General features: G+C 46.5%; 1 protein-coding gene across 1 annotated transcript in view; it reads right to left on the bottom strand.

The window, feature by feature from the left end:
* The window catches only part of DYRK1A (dual specificity tyrosine phosphorylation regulated kinase 1A), a 134,905-nt gene extending 118,740 nt beyond the window's left edge, over window positions 1-16,165 (bottom strand). The window contains exon 1 of the mRNA XM_040338967.1: window positions 15,722-16,165. The gene's annotated coding sequence lies outside the window, so the exon portion shown is untranslated. The remainder of the gene's footprint in view (window positions 1-15,721) is intronic.
* Window positions 16,166-17,691: the final 1,526 nt, after the last annotated feature.

The following is a 17,691-nucleotide window of genomic DNA, read 5'->3' as shown; positions in this document are numbered from 1 at the left end:
AATAAAGTGATGATGCAACTCTGACACAGTCTGCAAATTGCAGGCTGCAGTGAGAGGAACAAGAACATGGATAGGCTCAGTCCTAATATCATACATTCAACAAGCAGCCAGATACATCCATTTGGAAATGTAACCCATTAAGCCCCCTTTCACACTTATACGACTTGTCTCACGATTTTGTACTGCAAAAATCGCATGACAAGTCATTCTCCATGATTTTCAATGAACACTATTCATACTGGCACGACTTTAAGTAGTGCCGACTTCAAAGTAGTCCCTGCACTACTTAGGTCCAACTTCCATGCGAGTTGATGTCCATAGACCTCAATGTTAAACCCTCAAGTAGCATGCAAATTGTACCTGAATAATATAGACACCATTTCAGTGCGACTTTGTAAGTGCAAGCAGCTTTTTAACCCTTGTCCCACCCAATCTTTTCAGCATTGTAGCCCCTCTCAAGCACATTTTTCCACCAAACATTCACTTCCTGGTTATTCCCTCAGGAACAATGTGCTCCAAACAGGTAAAAAAAAAAAAGAGACGTCCTCGATAATGAGCAAATCATTCGAACTATCCGTGGGTGCCCAGCTATTTATGATTTGTGTGACCCAAACTACAAAGACAAAATCCCACTGACCACCAATGAACGGGACATTCTTCCCACTGACCACCAATGAACGGGACATTCTTCCCACTGACCACCAGTGTAAGGAACATTCTTCCCACTGACCACCAGAGTAATGAACATTCTTCCCACTGACCACCAGAGTAATGAACATTCTTCCCACTGACCACCAGTGTAAGGAACATTCTTCCCACTGACCACCAGTGTAAGGAACATTCTTCCCACTGACCACCAGTGTAAGGAACATTCTTCCCACTGACCACCAGTGTAAGGAACATTCTTCCCACTGACCACCAATGTAAGGGACATTCTTCCCACTGACCACCAATGTAAGGGACATCCTTCCCACTGACCACCAATGTAAGGGACATCCTTTCCACTGACCACCAATGCAGGGACATCCTTCCCACTGACCACCAATGCAAGGAGCATTCTTCTCACTGATCACCAATGTAAGGAACATTCTTCTCACTGATCACCAATGTAAGGGACATCCTTTCCACTGACCACCAATGTAAGGAGTATTCTTTTCATTCTTCATTATAGAGGAACCAAAATTGACCCCTATCTTCACGATTGGCAATGATGGGATGTACCCAATATTGACGTCTTCTCCGCCTCTCCTCCTCTTCTTCCTCATGCACTGCTACTACTGCAGCAGCAATGACAACTGCGGGGCAGGAAAAGGAATTGCCTCACACCATGTTTGTTCATTGGTTAATTCCAAAGTTGTGGCAAAGTCGAAGTTGTACTGATCCCAAAACGCCGCAAAATCGCACGACTTTGAAGTCGTATAAGTGTGAAAGGAGCCTAAGAAAAAAAAAAAAAACACACACAACACAACTTTCTCCTGCTCATCACATTCCTGAATGGCAGCAAACTGCTAAAATGACTCCAAGACAACTTTCCGGGTTTTTAAGATAAAGTATAACTAAAAGGCAACTTTTTTTCTTAATGATTTGGATAGAGTGGTGAGGTTTTATACACATCGTCAGTTATAGGTGTCTGTGTCCCCATTAGGGAAATGTATCCTCTAAATGTTCTTATTCACCAATGTCACTGTGAACACAAGTCCAAAATATTGACTTGTCACCAGAACAGGAAGCCTTCCAATGGGGACACTTATTCCTGTGACAGCTGTCTAAGAAGGGATAACATGTCACTTCCTGTTGACTTTGAAGCACAGAAAGTGAAAGTAAAAAAAAAAAAAGGCAAAACAAAATACTGACAGTGGTTTTAACCTTCCTCTACTCCATTTAAAATAAAAATAAAACATTTTGGCTTTACATACATGTTAAAGAAAAAACTATTAGCAAGGTTCAGTAATGGTAAACCCTTACACATATCCAGTCAAATGTCTAACATCAGGTGATACACAGACAAAACAAATCTTTCTAGACAAGTTGTACATGTTTATCTGCAATCCCTCTATCCTCTACCACCTTCTAAAAACACAAAGTTTACACAACATCTCTAAGCTTGAAAAGCAGGGGCGGGGATATGAAGTCTCACACTGTAGACCTCTGAGTTCTGATTGGAGGGAAGGGACACCCTCCCCCTTCTCGCAGTGGGGAACATGCTAAGCAGTCACTGTCAATTATAGGCTGCGTGCTGAATGCTCCTCCCATTAAACAATGATCTCTTATTTACACTCCCTGTGACTTTAACACACATTAATACACCTTTCACACTGTGCAGTCCATAGCGTCGGCGGTAAAATAGCAGTAAAACGCTAGCTAGCTGAAACCCCTGCTAGCAGCCAAAAAAGGGTTAAAAATGCGCGCAATGCGCCGCTACATCTGCGTATTGCCGGCGCTCCTTCCCATTGATTTCAATGGGCAGGAGTGTATTAGGAGCGGCGATTTCACTGCTTCTAATGCACTCCAAAGAAGCTGCAGGACTTTTTCTGACGCCCTGCAAGCGCACCGCTCCAGACTGGAGTGAATAGAGAAGCAGTTAAAGTGCAGATTGCAGGCGCTCACCTTCCTGTTGCTCCACGCTGCACACCAGATGTGACGTCTGCATCAGACACTCACATGAACCAGAAGTGACAGCTGTTGATGTCATTCTGGTTTGTTTGTTGGTTTCCCTGGGATATCCCATACCAGCAATACCTCCAAAACAATGTGAAGCGAATGCTGAATAAAAAGCCTGCTCAAAAGCTTCAGGTGCTGTAAGAAAGCGTCATCATAGACTTCTATGGAGGCTTTGGAGACGCTTTCAAGCACCAAGAAAGCAACATGGTGGTATGATTTTTGAAGCACAGCAAACATACCAGTGTGAAAAGGACTGTAAGGTAACCATTATATTTAGTGACAGGGGCTCGGATTAGCATTCAGAGCGCTTTAACCACTTCAGCCCCAGAAAGATTTGCCCCTTTAATGACCAGGCCCTTTTTTTGCGATACGGCACTGCTTTGCTTTAACGGACAATTGCGAGGTCGTGCGACGCCGCACCCAAACAAAAATATATTTTAGTTTTTGTTATATTAAATATCCCCCCCCCAAAAATAAAAATAAACATTTCTTCCTCAGTTTAGGCCGATATATATATTCTTCTACATATTTTTGGTAAAAAATAAATTAATGTAATCGCAATAAGCATATATTGATTGGTTTGCGCAAAAGTTATAGCGTCTACAAAATAGGGGATACATTTATGGTATTTTTAGTATTTTTTTTACTAGTAATGGTGGCAATCTGCGATTTTTAGCGGGCCTGCGACATTGTAGCGGACAGATCGGACACTTGACACCACTGACATTTATACGATCTGTGCTATGAAAAAAAATGCACCGATTACTGTATAAATAGGGAAGAGGTTAACTGTGTTCCCTCTTGTGTGTTTCTAACTGTGGGAAGGGGATGTGACTGGCTAGAGGAGACATATCGCTGTTCCTAACTAGTAGAAACAGACGATCTGTCTCTCCTGTCACAACAGGAATGTGTGCATACACACACACACACACACACGTTCTGGCTCTTGTGCCTTGGGGGTCTTTGGGGTAAAAGCACCGTTTAAACCGTATTGAAGTGCTGCTTAAACGAACAGCACTTTAGTGCTGGCGCAAGAGCAGCCCCAGTATGAAAGGGGTCTAAGGCAGCTTTCACATTAGAGCGCTTTGCAGGCGCTATAGCACTAAAAATAGCGCCTGCAAAGTGCCTTGAAAGAGCCTCTTCTTTCACTCCAATGTGACAGCCCGGGGGCTTTCACACTGGAGTGGTGCGCTGGCAGGACGGTAAAAACAAGTCCTGCTAGCCACATCTTTGAGGTGCTGTAGGAGCAGTACATACACCGCTCCTACAGCGCCCCTGCCCATTAAAGTCAATGGGCAGCGCTGCCGAACTGCCATGGTTTTAACCCTTTTTCGGCCGCTAGAGGGGGTTAAAAGCGCCCTGCTTGTAGCCGAATAGCACTACAAAAACTAGGGTTGTCCCAATACCACTTTTTTAAGACCGAGTACAAGTACTGATACTTTTTTCCTGTACTCACCGATAACGATTATTTTTTTTATGTCATGTGACAATTTGAATAATGGGCATTGAAGGATGGATGGCACTGACAGGGGGCACAGACGGATAGATGGCACTGATAGATGGAGCTGATGGCACTTATAGGCAGGCACTGATGGGCACTTGCATAATAAATTACATGAAGTTAAATAGCATGAATGAGGAGAGAAGAGGAAGAATTTTTTCAATGCTATTTGGCATATAGCATTGCAAAATCCTTCCTTTCCTCTCATCATTCATGTCATTTAACTTCTAGTAAGTATGTGCTGCGACGCCCATATTGGTACACCTTGCACTCGGCTGCAGTAAGCCAGCAGTAGACATCTTGTTACACCCATCCCAAACTATATGGGCTGGGTGTAACAAGATGTCCGCTGATGGCTTACTGCAGCCGAGTGCAGGGTGTACAAAGATGGCCGTCGTGATGTTTACCCTTCCGACGATGACACGGAACGTCACTTCCTTTACTGAATGAGACGGCTCCGGTCATCGGAATATGCGGCAACTCCCTGCACCCCTGCCCTGGCCAGCTTATCCACTTAATTTTGATACACTGCCGCCGGACCGATCTCCGCCCCCTCTCCGTCCGCCGACTTCCGGTTCTGGGTATCAGATCTGGCATCAGGAGCATTTGTGCGAGAACAAGTACTCGCACAAATGCTCGGTATCGGGACAACCCTAGCAAAAACTACGGTAAAGTGCTGCCTCCTCAGTGTGAAAGCGGCCTAAATGAGTGCAAATTCTGGTGCAGCTGTGCATGGTAGTCAATCAACTTCTATCTTCAGCTTTTTCAATTAAGCTTTTAACAAAAAAAAAAAAACTGGAAGCCGATTGATTTCTAGGCAGAGCTGCACCAGATTTTGCACTCCCGTTTTAGTAAATCAACCCCAATATTTAATTGAGATGAAAGATCACAAAGTACGAGTACTTACTGTATTTATTGGCGTATAACACGAATATATACCCTGAAAATAGAGGGTAAACTATGCCTGCGTGTTATACGTTTTTTTCCTGAAACTTCCCTTTTAAAGTTAGGGTGCGTGTTATACGCCGATAAATACGGTACATCACAAGCACCGGAAGAGTTATTTGGAGTCGTTCATTAAACTATTATGAACCAATACACAAAGTTTAAATTCAGACAAAAATGTTTCTTTTAGTTTAGGATGGCTCTTGGGAAGTTTACTAATGTTGTGTGTCACCTTTCAGGAGATTAAGGCCACTTTCACACTGAGGCGCTTTACAGGCGCTATAGCGCTAAAAATAGCACCTGCAATGCGCCTCTCCTCTCACTTCAATGTGAAAGCCTGAGTGCTTTCACAATGGAGTGGTGCGCTTGCGGACTTAAAAAAAAAAAGTCCTGCAAGCAGCATCTTTGTTGCGCTTTAGAAGCAGTGTATACGCCACTCCACAAGCGCCAAAATTAAAATATACCTAAAGGCAACAGGAGTAAGGGAAACCCTCCAATGGGGATACTTGTGCCTGTGAGGACTGTTCCAAGAGGGGAAATACCTCACATTGGCAAGACATCCTCTTACTTCCTAATTGAGTTTACAGGGCAAAAGTAAAAAGGCAAATCTACCCAATGAGATACAAAAAAAAAAGGGAAGGACAGACAGCGATTTGAGCTCTTCCTTAGGCCCCTTTCACACTGTGGCGACTTGAAAGTCAAGCGATTTCAGGGAATCTCTGTGTAATCTTGAGGTCTACTACCTCAACTCGCATCAAAGTCGGACTCATTGGAAATCATGGGGTACAACTTGTCATGGGACTTTGCGGTCCCAAGTCCACAAGTTGCACAAGTGTGAAAGGGGCCTTATGCTATCCAAAATTGAAAAAGAAAAGCTTGGCTTTAAAATTTACTAAAAAAAAAAAAAAAAAACACAATATTTTTTACTTTTGCAATATTATTTACTTCTGCAAGAATACATATACCAAATTTGTTTTTGTTTTTTTTATATATATATATATATATATATATATATATATATATATATATATATATATATATATATATATATATATATATATATATATATATATATATATATATATATATATATATATATATATATATATAAAACTATATAATCATCTCAGTTCAGACCAACATGTATTTTGCTATATCGTTTGGTAAAATAAAAAAACGCAATAAGCGTATATTGATTGGTTTGCGCAAAAAGTTATAGGAGCGTCTACAAAATAGGGGATAGATTTATTGTCTTTGTCTGATTTTTAGCGAGAATGCGACCTTGCAGCGGACAAATCTGACCCCAAGTGACACTTTTTGGGGACCAGTGACATTATTACAGTGATTGGTGCTAAAAAACAAAATGATCACTGTATAAATGACTCTGGCAGGGAAGGGGTTGACACTAGGGGGCGATCAAGGGGTTAATCGTGTTCTTTGGGTGTATTCTGTGTGGGGGCTGGGCTCACTGGGACAACACAGAGATTGCTGTTCCTGATTAAGGATGAGCTGCGGCGTGTTCGCACACTCCATGTGCAGAGCCCGCCAGGAAGTCGGCACCGCGCTGCGCTAATCACAGGCAGGGAGACATTATCCCCATGCTCGGCTGCAGAGATCGGGAAATGTCGGAGCTCATCCTTATTCCTGATCACTAGGAGCAGCAGATCTCCATGTTGTCCCTTCAGAACGGGGATCCACCTTGTTTACATAGGCAGATCCCTGTTCTGCCTCTCTGTGCAGCAATCGCGGGTGGCCGGCGGACATCAAGTCTGCCGGACCCACGCAGCGCGCCCACAAAATCTACTGCAGGAAATGATGTACAGGTACGTTGTTTCGCACAATAGAGCGGCCCTACTAGCAGTAGATGCGCGGTGGGTGGTCTTAAAGTTGTTAAAGTATTAAAGTATGGAATGGTTAAACCACTTCAGGTTATTTTGTCATCTGCATCCCATTAGGAAGTCCCCATTGGAAGGTTTGCCCTCTACTCCAGTTCTCGCACATGCACAGTGTGGACCCGGCTGTGAAACGTCAGAGCCGGGTGCACACACTTGTAATGCCGGTGATCTGCCAATATGGTTCCGGCTATCCAGATGGTTCCTGTAAGGACTGCGCAGGCGCAATCCTTGCCAACGGAAATCTCTGAACCTCGGCCGGCATCCAGGCTTCATTCCCACAGCCCAGTGTGAACCTGGGCTAAATATCTTTCTAAAGCAAGTGAATTCCTTTCAGATAATGGTCACTGGAACAGGTGCCCCCCCCCCCCCCCCATTTAAAGATTTCTCCTTTATAATTGTTCTGCCGACAACTCCAAAGTTTGAAGTTTTTCTCATTTTCAGTCCCAGTGACAACAGAGACTGAGTGCAAACCGTGATAAAAACCTGAAACAAACTTCAAACCCTTCCCTACTCCATCCAACACTAAAAACAAAGCATTTTGGTTTAGATACACTTTTAACAAATGTTCCAATGATGATCTGCGGGAGGCCCTATTGACACTTAGGGCCTCCCGCACGAGTGCTTTGTAGCTTGAAGCTCCAAGGGAGAAAAAATAAATAAAAATTTTAAAAAAATTATGCTATTCCCTGTAGTGGTGGTTCACAAAGCCAAATGCTTGAGGCTGTCGTTGGAAAAACCGACCGTATGTACGCTCCATCGGACAATTGCTGCCGGATTTCCCGACAACAAATGTTGGATAGCATGCTTTAAAATTTTCCGACAACAAATGCGTGTTGTCGGATTATCCAATCGTGTGTGTACACAAGTCCTTCAGAAAAAAATTCAAAAGTACAAACATGCATGCTCCGAAGCAAAGCTAACCATAACACATTAGTAGAAGTTGCCCAAAGGGTGGCGGTAAAGAGCAAAAAAACACAGTTTCAGGTTTGTTGGCCAACATTGCCATTTGTATGCAAGACAAGTTCATGTACCCTACGCTTTGTCCGCGGAAAATCAATCGTGTATGTGTGTACCAGGCTTAAAGCGGGGGTTCACCCTTAGAGGGCACTTTTCCCCCTTAGATTCCTGCTCGTTTTTACTAGGGGAATCGGCTATTTATTTTAAAATATGTGCAGTACTTACCCGTTTACGAGATGCATCCTCTCCGTCGCTTCCGGGTATGGGCTTCGGGAATGGGCGTTCCTTCTTGATTGACAGTCTTCCGAGAGGCTTCCGACGGTCGCATCCATCGCGTCACGATTTTCCGAAAGAAGCCGAACGTCGGTGCGCAGGCGCAGTATAGAGCCGCACCGACGTTCGGCTTCTTTCGGCTACGAGTGACGCGACGGATGCGACCGTCGGAAGCCTCTCGGAAGGCTGTCACTCAAGAAGGAACGCCCGCTCCCGAAGACCCATACCCGGAAGCGACGGAAGAAGATGCAGCTCGAAAACGGGTAAGTACTGCTCATATTTTAATACAAATAGCCAATTCCCCTAGACCGAACGAGCAGGAAGCTAAGGGGATAAAAAAAATTTTTTTAAAAATGGGTGAACTCCCGCTTTAAGTTTTCACTACAATGAACCCCTACCCCACCTTTTTTAGATTTCCCCTATAATTGTTTTGGTGGCAACTCAAAACTTTGGATTTCTCCCTCACTTTGCAAAAAGAACAACGGAGTACTGTCTAATACTTTTTTTTTTTTGCACCAACATCCAAATTTTCAGGACAAGCTTTTGGGGTGTGTCCCCTACTTCAATATCCAAGCAGTACTCTTGAACCTTAAAATGATTGTAAAGGCAGAAGGTTCTTTAAAAAGGCCTTCTGTGTACAGCAGCCCCCCCCTTAAGCCCCCTTAATACATACCTGAGGTCCATCTATATTAAGGATGAGCTCCGGCGTGTTCGCATAGAACATGTGCAGAGCCCAGCAGGAAGTGAGCACGGCGCTCTGCACGTGTTCTATGCGAACACGCCGGAGCTCATCCTTACTCTATATCCAGCAATGTTGCAAAAGTGTCTCGGATGTCCGGGACTCCTATCCTTATTAGCTGAGACAGCGCCACTGACTCCCGCTGCTGCCAAAGTCAGTCAGCCAATGAGGAGAGAAAGAGGGCGAGCCCGAGCTGCGGCTCAGTGTCTTAATGGACACAGAGCTGTGGCTCAGCTCGGGTGCCCCCATAGCAGGCTGCTTGCTGTGGAGGCACTCAACAGGAGGGAGGGGCCGAGACCACTGAATAGGGACCTGAGAAAAAAGGAGGATCCAGGCTGCTCTGTGCAAATCCACTGCACAGAATAGGCAAGTATAACATGTATTTTTTATTTTAGTTTATAGTTAAAAATAATATAGGTGACTAGGAAAACTTCAGGCAGTAGATATCTGTCTCAAAGTAACAGAGTAAAAAAAAAACAAAAAAAAAACTGCCAGGGGCTGCAATGACCCACCACCCTATACAAAACTAAAATAAAAAAGTTATGGCTTTAGATAGGCTTTACAATTCTCACAATACTCATTACAATGTAACAAATCTGTGTCTGGCATTTAAAATGCACACAACTGTTAGCAATACACCAGCAGGGAATGGTGTGATTTCAGCACCAGGTTGCTGTCAGTACACTGGGACATTCTATAGCATATTCTTTACAAATAAAACAAATCCTGACAGATAGGAAGCCACCTAGTTTCATAGGCTATACCAGATATACAGTCTAAACAGAGAAAAGCTAATTGATGCAGATCCCAGATCAGAGAACAGAACCGAGCATGAGCCAGCTCATCATTTAAATTCATCTCTGATTCATACATTTGCAAGATATAAAGACATGACAAATCTGTGATTCATATTTGTTCCAGGTCAGAGCGGACAACAGCTCTGTGTCTGGAAACCTCGGAATTCCATGCATCCCAATTCAAAGTAAAAACACATACATACATACATACATACATACATACATACATACATACATACATACATACATACATACATACATACATACATACATACATACATACATATATATATATATATATATATATATATATATATTAGGACAGGTGGGCCCCTCTGTAATGATAAATATCCCCCAATCAGGTGCTAGCAGTCAGCTGCATCAAACATGAAGCAAGGTGATTCTCTGCAAATCTATTGATGCTACATATAACAGACCCAAAATTGTACATTACCAGATGCTGTTCCCATCATGTTCAGCACAGAAACATAGGGGGGGGGGCTTTAGCCACACCCACAAACCCTTCTATTAGCTATAATCATTCCATAGCAGCAAGATGCCCCCCCACTCCCGAATCACATCCCTCCCTCCTGATCCAGGAGGAGGCCGGTTGCCTTGGCGGCCACCTTAAACAAATGGAGAGACAGGGAGGCGAAATGTCAGAAAGAAATCAGACAGTGCCCGTGCTGTGACAGAAAAAAGGGTTTGACAGAGACCTCCCCATGAGGAGAACTGGGGGGGGGGGGATGTTGAACAGATCATTTCAGGTATTAAGGCATTTAGGGTTCCTGCATTTAGGAAGGGACGACACACTGGTCCTGACACCCTTCATCCTGGACATCCAAATGACTGAGGAGCTACAGACCCAGCATTACGTTTTTAGGGAACGCTTCAACATGTGGAGGTCCACAAGCTCATCCTGGTTCTGTTTAATGTACAACGGGGTGGCTTCTGCCCCACCACCCCACTGACTTGGTCCCTGAGAGTCACCTAGGCAATAACGCCCGATATTTGTCCCCAACCCTCTAAAACCCATCTTAGCACCTCATCATCTCCATTCACAGACTGATGGGATTTATTGCCCAGTCACCCCATGCTGGCATCTGGTTCAAAAAACATTAATCTCCTCAATCTAACAAGATCATCATCTCCTCTGGCTCAAGTCATGCTAACTCTTGCGGTTCCATAGCCGTTACCAGTCCACCTCCTCAACCTAACCAGAGGGAATCCAACATTTCCTTCCTTGTCAAGTCACGCTGGCACATGTGGTTCCAAGACCATTGCCACCTCTCCCCAGGTTGACCCATCATTTCCACCCCGTCATATCATTTGTGGTTTCAAAGATGAACCACGGGTCCAATCTAAGCAAAGGGATTCCACCAATTTGCACTTGTAAACAGCCCACCTCCTCTTCAGTTTCACCATCGTCTTTACCTCCGCCATCAAGCTACACTGTACAGGAGATCCGTTACCCCTTGCTAACCTACTTGGGTTTGCAGGTCCTTCATTTACACCCTTGAGATCCATCACCCATGTCAACTACTCGTCTCTTCATCATCAGAGACCTCTCAAACCATGTTGGCATTGTTCCTCTGTAAAGTCCGTGCTCCCCCCCCAACAAGCAAGATGTTGACACCACACTGCAAACCCATGTTGTCACTTGTAGTTCCTTCACTAGTTGCCCACCTCATCAGAGCCCTCTTGTGCCGTCAACCCTTGTAGCTCCCTTCTCACAGTCAACCCCCTTCTACCTGCATAACCAGAACACAGCTTCTAGTTCCTGAGATAATCCCTTACCACCCATCTCAGACCTTGCTGGCTACAATCCGTCATGCTCAGAATGATGCTTCATGCTTAGAACTCCTCGACCAAAACACAGACGATACTTCCACCGATGCCACCTCCTTCTCAAAATATGCAAAGATTCTTCCCCTGACACTTGTAGTCCCTCGGTGCAGTCCATCACCCCTTCCCCCACGAAAACTAAAGTGCTACTTGTAGTTTGCCAGGGGACTGGCTGGCACTTGTAGTCACTTTTCAGCTCCCTGCCTCCTCCTCCACCCCCCCCTCCCTCCCAGTATAAACACTGGGGTTTCTATGCCCTGTCTAACCACACCAAGACTTCAGAGTCTTGGGAGGCCACATCGTTGCCCCTTATACACCACATTGCTACCCTCTGCCACGAATGCCAAGACTTGCATTTCTTTTGGAGTCTACAACCACTGCTGCTTAGGTAATCACAACCCTCGCCTCTATACATCACATCGTTACCCCTTACCAACGGTGCCAAGACTTGTATAGTCCTATAGGAGTCTACAATCACATCGGTGCCACCAATGCCAAGACTTGCATTTCTTTCTGAGTCTACAACCACCACTGCTTGGGACATCACAGCCCTCACCCCTATACATCACATTGTTACCCTCTACTAACGGTGCCAAGACTTGTACAGTCCTATAGGAGTCTATCATTACATCGGAACCCCCAGCCACCAATGTCAAGACTTTCATTTCTTTAGGTCTACAACCACCGCTGCTTGGAACACCATATCGTTACCCCCCTAACGATGTCAAGACTCGTTTTACAGGAGTATACCATCACATCAGTACCCCCAGCCACCAAGACTTGTATTTTGTTAGGCGTCTACAACCACTGCTGCTTGGGACATCGCATCGCTACCCCTACGAACGAAGCCAAGACTTGTATAGTTCTACAGGAGTCTACAAATCGCATCAGTACCCCCCAGCCACCAATACCAAGACTTGTATTTCTTTAGGAGTATACAAACACTGCTGCTTGGGACATCACATCCCTCACCCCTATGCATCACATCGTTGCCCTCTACTAACGGTGCCAAGACTTGTACAGTCCTATAGGAGTCTATCATTACATCGGTGCCACCAATGCCAATACTTGTATTTCTTTCTGAGTCTACAACCACCACTGCTTGGGACATCCTATATCGTTACCCCCTAACGGTGTCAAGCCTTGTACAGTTTTACAGGAGTACACCATCACATCAGTGCAACCAACACCAAGACTTGTATTTTGTTAGGAGTCTACAACCACCACTGACTGGAACATCATATCGTTACCCCCTAACGGTGCCAAGACTTGTATAGTTCTACAGGAGTCTACAAATCGCATCAGAACCCAAGCCACCAATACCAAGACTTTTATTTCTTTAGGAGTATACAAACACTGCTGCTTGGGACATCCCTCGCCCCTATACATCACATCGCTACCCCCCTACTACCATGACTTGTATCGTTTTATAGGAGTCTACCCACCATCGCTGCTTGGGACATCACATCCCTCACCCCTATACATCACATCGCTACCCCCTACTACCATGACTTGTATCGTTTTATAGGAGTCTACCCACCATCGCTGCTTGGGACATCACAACGTTACCAGTGCCAAGACTTGCCGTATCGGAGGAGCCTACCATCGTATCGCTAACTGCCACTACCAACGTAGAGCTCCTTCGAGGTCTACCATCATCGCTGCTTGGGACATCACATCATTACCCCCCCCCCCCCCCAATGCCAATACTTGCTGTATCCAAGGAGTTTACCATCACTGCTTCTTGGCATTGTTACCCTCATTCACCACTGCCAAACAATGCTGAAACTTGTAGTTGCTCAGCAATCTATTATTGCTCCTTTTGGCTCCATGTCATTACCCCCTGAAACCAATGCCAAAGACTTTATCATTCCTTAGGAGTCTGCAATCATTACTGCTTGGGACACCACATCGTTACCCCCTGCCACCAGTGCCAAGCCATGTGAAACTTGTAGTTCCTTGGAAGTTTACCATTATTGGTAACTGAGACCATATTCCCCATAGCGACCACTGCCAAGACTTGTCTACAATCGCTGCCAGCTTAGAACACCCCCACATCATTACCCCGTCACCAGTGCCAAGACGTGCATAGTTCCTTAGAAAAGTCTACCATCATCGCTGCTTGGAACGGTACAGAACTCCCCCCACCCACCACTGCTAAACCATGCTGAGACTTGTAGTACCTCAGGAGTTTACTACTGCTACTTGGGACACCATGTCGTTACCCCTATACACCACATCGCTGCCCCATCACCAGTGCCAAGACGTGCACAGTCCCTTAGAAGTGTGCCAACACCACTGCTTGGGACATCGCATCGCTACATCTATACATCACATACCCGCTACTACCACTGCCAGGCCACGCTGAGACTCATAGTTCCTCAGTAGTCCACTATCGTCGCTGCTTGGGACACCACTACCCCCACCGACGAGCCACACTGAGACTTCTAGTTCCTCAGGAGTCTGCTGCTTGGGACATCGTTTCGCTACCACGTCACCAATGCCAAGTCTTGTATAGTTCCTCATAAGTCTACCACCACCACCACCGTTTGGGACATTGCATCGCTACCACTACCAAGCAATGCTGAGATTTGTAGCTCCCCAGTCATCTACCATGATCACTGCCAAGCAATGCTGAGACTTGTAGTCCACCAGACACTTCTCTGTCCTGCCTTGTAGTTCTTCAGGGCTATGCAAAGCACACACAGATACCGACTACCACCCACGCTGGCACTTGTAGTCCACCTGCAGCCCACCACATTTCCTTCTTAAGCCATGTTGGCACCAACAGCTGATCCCGGCCACCTGTTCCTCCCTGTCAGGACACACTGAGGGTTGTAGTCCCCCCGTCATCTATCAAGTCAGAGTAAACTGAGGGTTGTAGTTCCTCCTGTCACCTCTCCTCTCCGTCAGGACATGCTGAGAATTGCAGTGCCTCCTGTCAGGACATGCTGAGGGTTGATGTCCCTCCTATCACCTCTGCTCCCTATCTGTACATCCCGAGGGTTGTAGTTCCACATGTCACCTCTGCTGTCGGCACATGCTGAGGGTTGTAGTTGCACATGTCACCTCTGCTCCCTATCAGTACATTCTGAGGGTTGTAGTTCCCCATGTCACCTCTGCTCCCTGTCGGGACAGGCTGAGGATTGAAGTTCCTCCTGTCAGGACATGCTGAGGGTTGTAGTCCCTCCCATCACCTCAGCTCCCCATAAAGGACACGCCGAGGGTTGTCGTTCCTCCTGTCATGACATTCTAAGGGCTGTAGTTTCACATGTAATCTCTCATCTCAGGACATGCTGGGGGTTGTAGTCCCTTCTATCACCTCAGCTCCCTGTCATGACAGACCGAGAACTGTAGTTTCTCCCTGTCAGGACATGCTGGGGGTTGTAGTCCCTTCTGTCACCTCTGCTCCCTGTCATGACAGACCGAGAACTGTAGTTTCTCCCTGTCAGGACATGCTGGGGGTTGTAGTCCCTTCTGTCACCTCAGCTCCCTGTCATGACAGACCGAGAACTGTAGTTTCTCCCTGTCAGGACATGCTGGGGGTTGTAGTCCCTTCTGTCACCTCAGCTCCCTGTCATAACAGACCGAGAACTGTAGTTTCTCCCTATCAGGACATGCTGGGGGTTGTAGCTACTCCTGTCAGAACATACTGAGCGTTGTAGTCCCTCCAGTCACTTCTCCTCGCTATTAGGACATGCAATGGTTGTAGTTCCTCCTGTCAGGCCATGCTGAGGGTTGTAGTTCCTCCTGTCACCTCCCTGTCATGACTGAGGGTAGTAATTCCTCCCTGTCAGGACAGGCTGAGGGTTGTAGTTCCTCCTGTCACCTCCCTGTCACAACACACTAAGAGTAGTTCTGTAGTTCCTCCCTGTCAGGAAATGCTGAGGGTTGTAGTTTCTCCTGTCACCTCCCTGTCACAACACACTGAGAGCAGTACTGTAGTTCCTCCCTGTCAGGAGATGCTGACAGTTGTAGTTCCTCCTGTCATGACACACTGAGGGTAGTAGTTCCTCTCTGTCGGGACATGCTGAGGGTTGTAGTTCCTCCTGTCGGGCCATGCTGAGGGTTGTAGTTCCTCCTGTCAGGTAGTAGTCCTCCTCCTTACCCGTGTCCTCCGGCGCCTCTCGTCCCCTCGCTGCTGCTAGACGGCCGTCCAGTCACATCGAGCCGCACACAGTCACACATAGATGGAAGCTGGTCTGCTTCTTCTTCCTCACACCGTCATCCTCCTCCTCATCACCATCATTATCCTCCTCATCCCCGCCACTCCCCGGCTCCGGCCGTCATATCTCGGAGATCCCGGCTGTACTGTTGCTGGCGGTCTCTGTGGTCCCGGCCGCCGTGCAGGATGGAGGGAGAAGGGGGGGGAGGGGGAGTCACAAAATGGCGCGCGTTTCCAAAGCTGCGCAGCCAGCCACCGAGAGAGGAAGAATGAGGAGGACGGGGAAACCGCCAGCAGCAGCAGCAGCACTACCACCTCCGCTCACTCACTCCCCCGCCTCCTCATCCTCCTCCTCATACCGGAGCCCGGCACACCGTGACTGACTGACAACAACACCCCCTCCTCTTCTCCGTCACCTCACCACCACCGTCCTCCCGCCACCCCCACATTTCTCCCCTCACAAATATTTTATTCACACTCCGCTTTATTCATACGGCACGTATTTGCCTCACAAGGGTTTATTCGGGCGGGAAGGGAATTAATAGAAAAAAAAAGGCAACAAAATGGCGGCGGAATAAGTGTGTTGCTATGGAGACTGTCAATCAGCGCGAAGTCCCCGGATGCGCGCTGACGTCACGGAGCGAGGTGGCGCCGCTGCTGTGCTGCGGTCTGGGGCAGGGAAGAGGGGAGGGTCATGTGATGAGAGGCGTGGCATCGCGGGAACGAGGGAGGGGCGGTGAGGATAATTAGGGGGAAAAAACCGTCTGGGGTGTGAGCTGGCAAACAAATAAATGTAAATATGATGTTTGCGGGACGGAGGGGAATGGCGTGGTCGGGGGGATGCGATAAATTGGTGTCCCCAAGTGATAATCCCGGCTGGAATGTCCAGGGGACACTATCAGCTTTTATCAAACGTGCCTTTGGTTCAGTCAGAAATTTGTCAGTTACTCTGCAAAGTGTGTCTACAATGTCACCATTCCACGCTTTCTGTTTCTGAAGGTTTTTGTATCTGGTTGTCACTATGACCAGCTTCATGGTGAATCCTAAAATGTCCAGAGTGGTGGATGTCCACGTATATCACATTTCCAGAGTGGTGGATGTCCACGTATATCACATGTCCAGAGTGGTGGATGTCCACGTATATCACATGTCCAGAGTGGTGGATGTCCACGTATATCACATGTACAGAGTGGTGGATGTCCACGTATATCACATGTCCAGAGTGGTGGATGTCCATGTATATCACATGTCCAGAGTGGTGGATGTCCACGTATATCACATGTCCAGAGTGGTGGATGTCCATGTATATCACATGTCCAGAGTGGTGGATGTCCACGTATATCACATGTCCAGAGTGGTGGATGTCCACGTATATCACATGTCCAGAGTGGTGGATGTCCACGTATATCACATGTCCAGAGTGGTGGATGTCCACGTATATCACATGTCCAGAGTTGTGGATGTCCACGTATATCACATGTCCAGAGTTGTGGATGTCCACGTATATCACATGTCCAGAGTGGTGGATGTCCACGTATATCACATGTCCAGAGTGGTGGATGTCCACGTATATCACATGTCCAGAGTGGTGGATGTCCACGTATATCACATGTCCAGAGTGGTGGATGTCCACGTATATATCACAATTCCAGAGTGGTGGATATCCACGTATATCACATGTCCAGAGTGGTGGATGTCCACGTATATATCACAATTCCAGAGTGGTGGATGTTCACGTATATCACATGTCCAGAGTGGTGGATGTCCACGTATATATCACATTTCCAGAGTGGTGGATGTCGACGTATATCACATGTCCAGAGTGGTGGATGTCCACGTATATCACATGTCCAGAGTGGTGGATGTCCACGTATATATCACAATTCCAGAGTGGTGGATATCCACGTATATCA

Source organism: Rana temporaria, chromosome 2 (genome assembly GCF_905171775.1).
Source record: "Rana temporaria chromosome 2, aRanTem1.1, whole genome shotgun sequence".
Classification (NCBI taxonomy): domain Eukaryota; kingdom Metazoa; phylum Chordata; class Amphibia; order Anura; family Ranidae; genus Rana; species Rana temporaria.
Note: the sequence above shows the minus strand (reverse complement) of the source record. Positions and strands in the feature narration are given on the sequence as shown.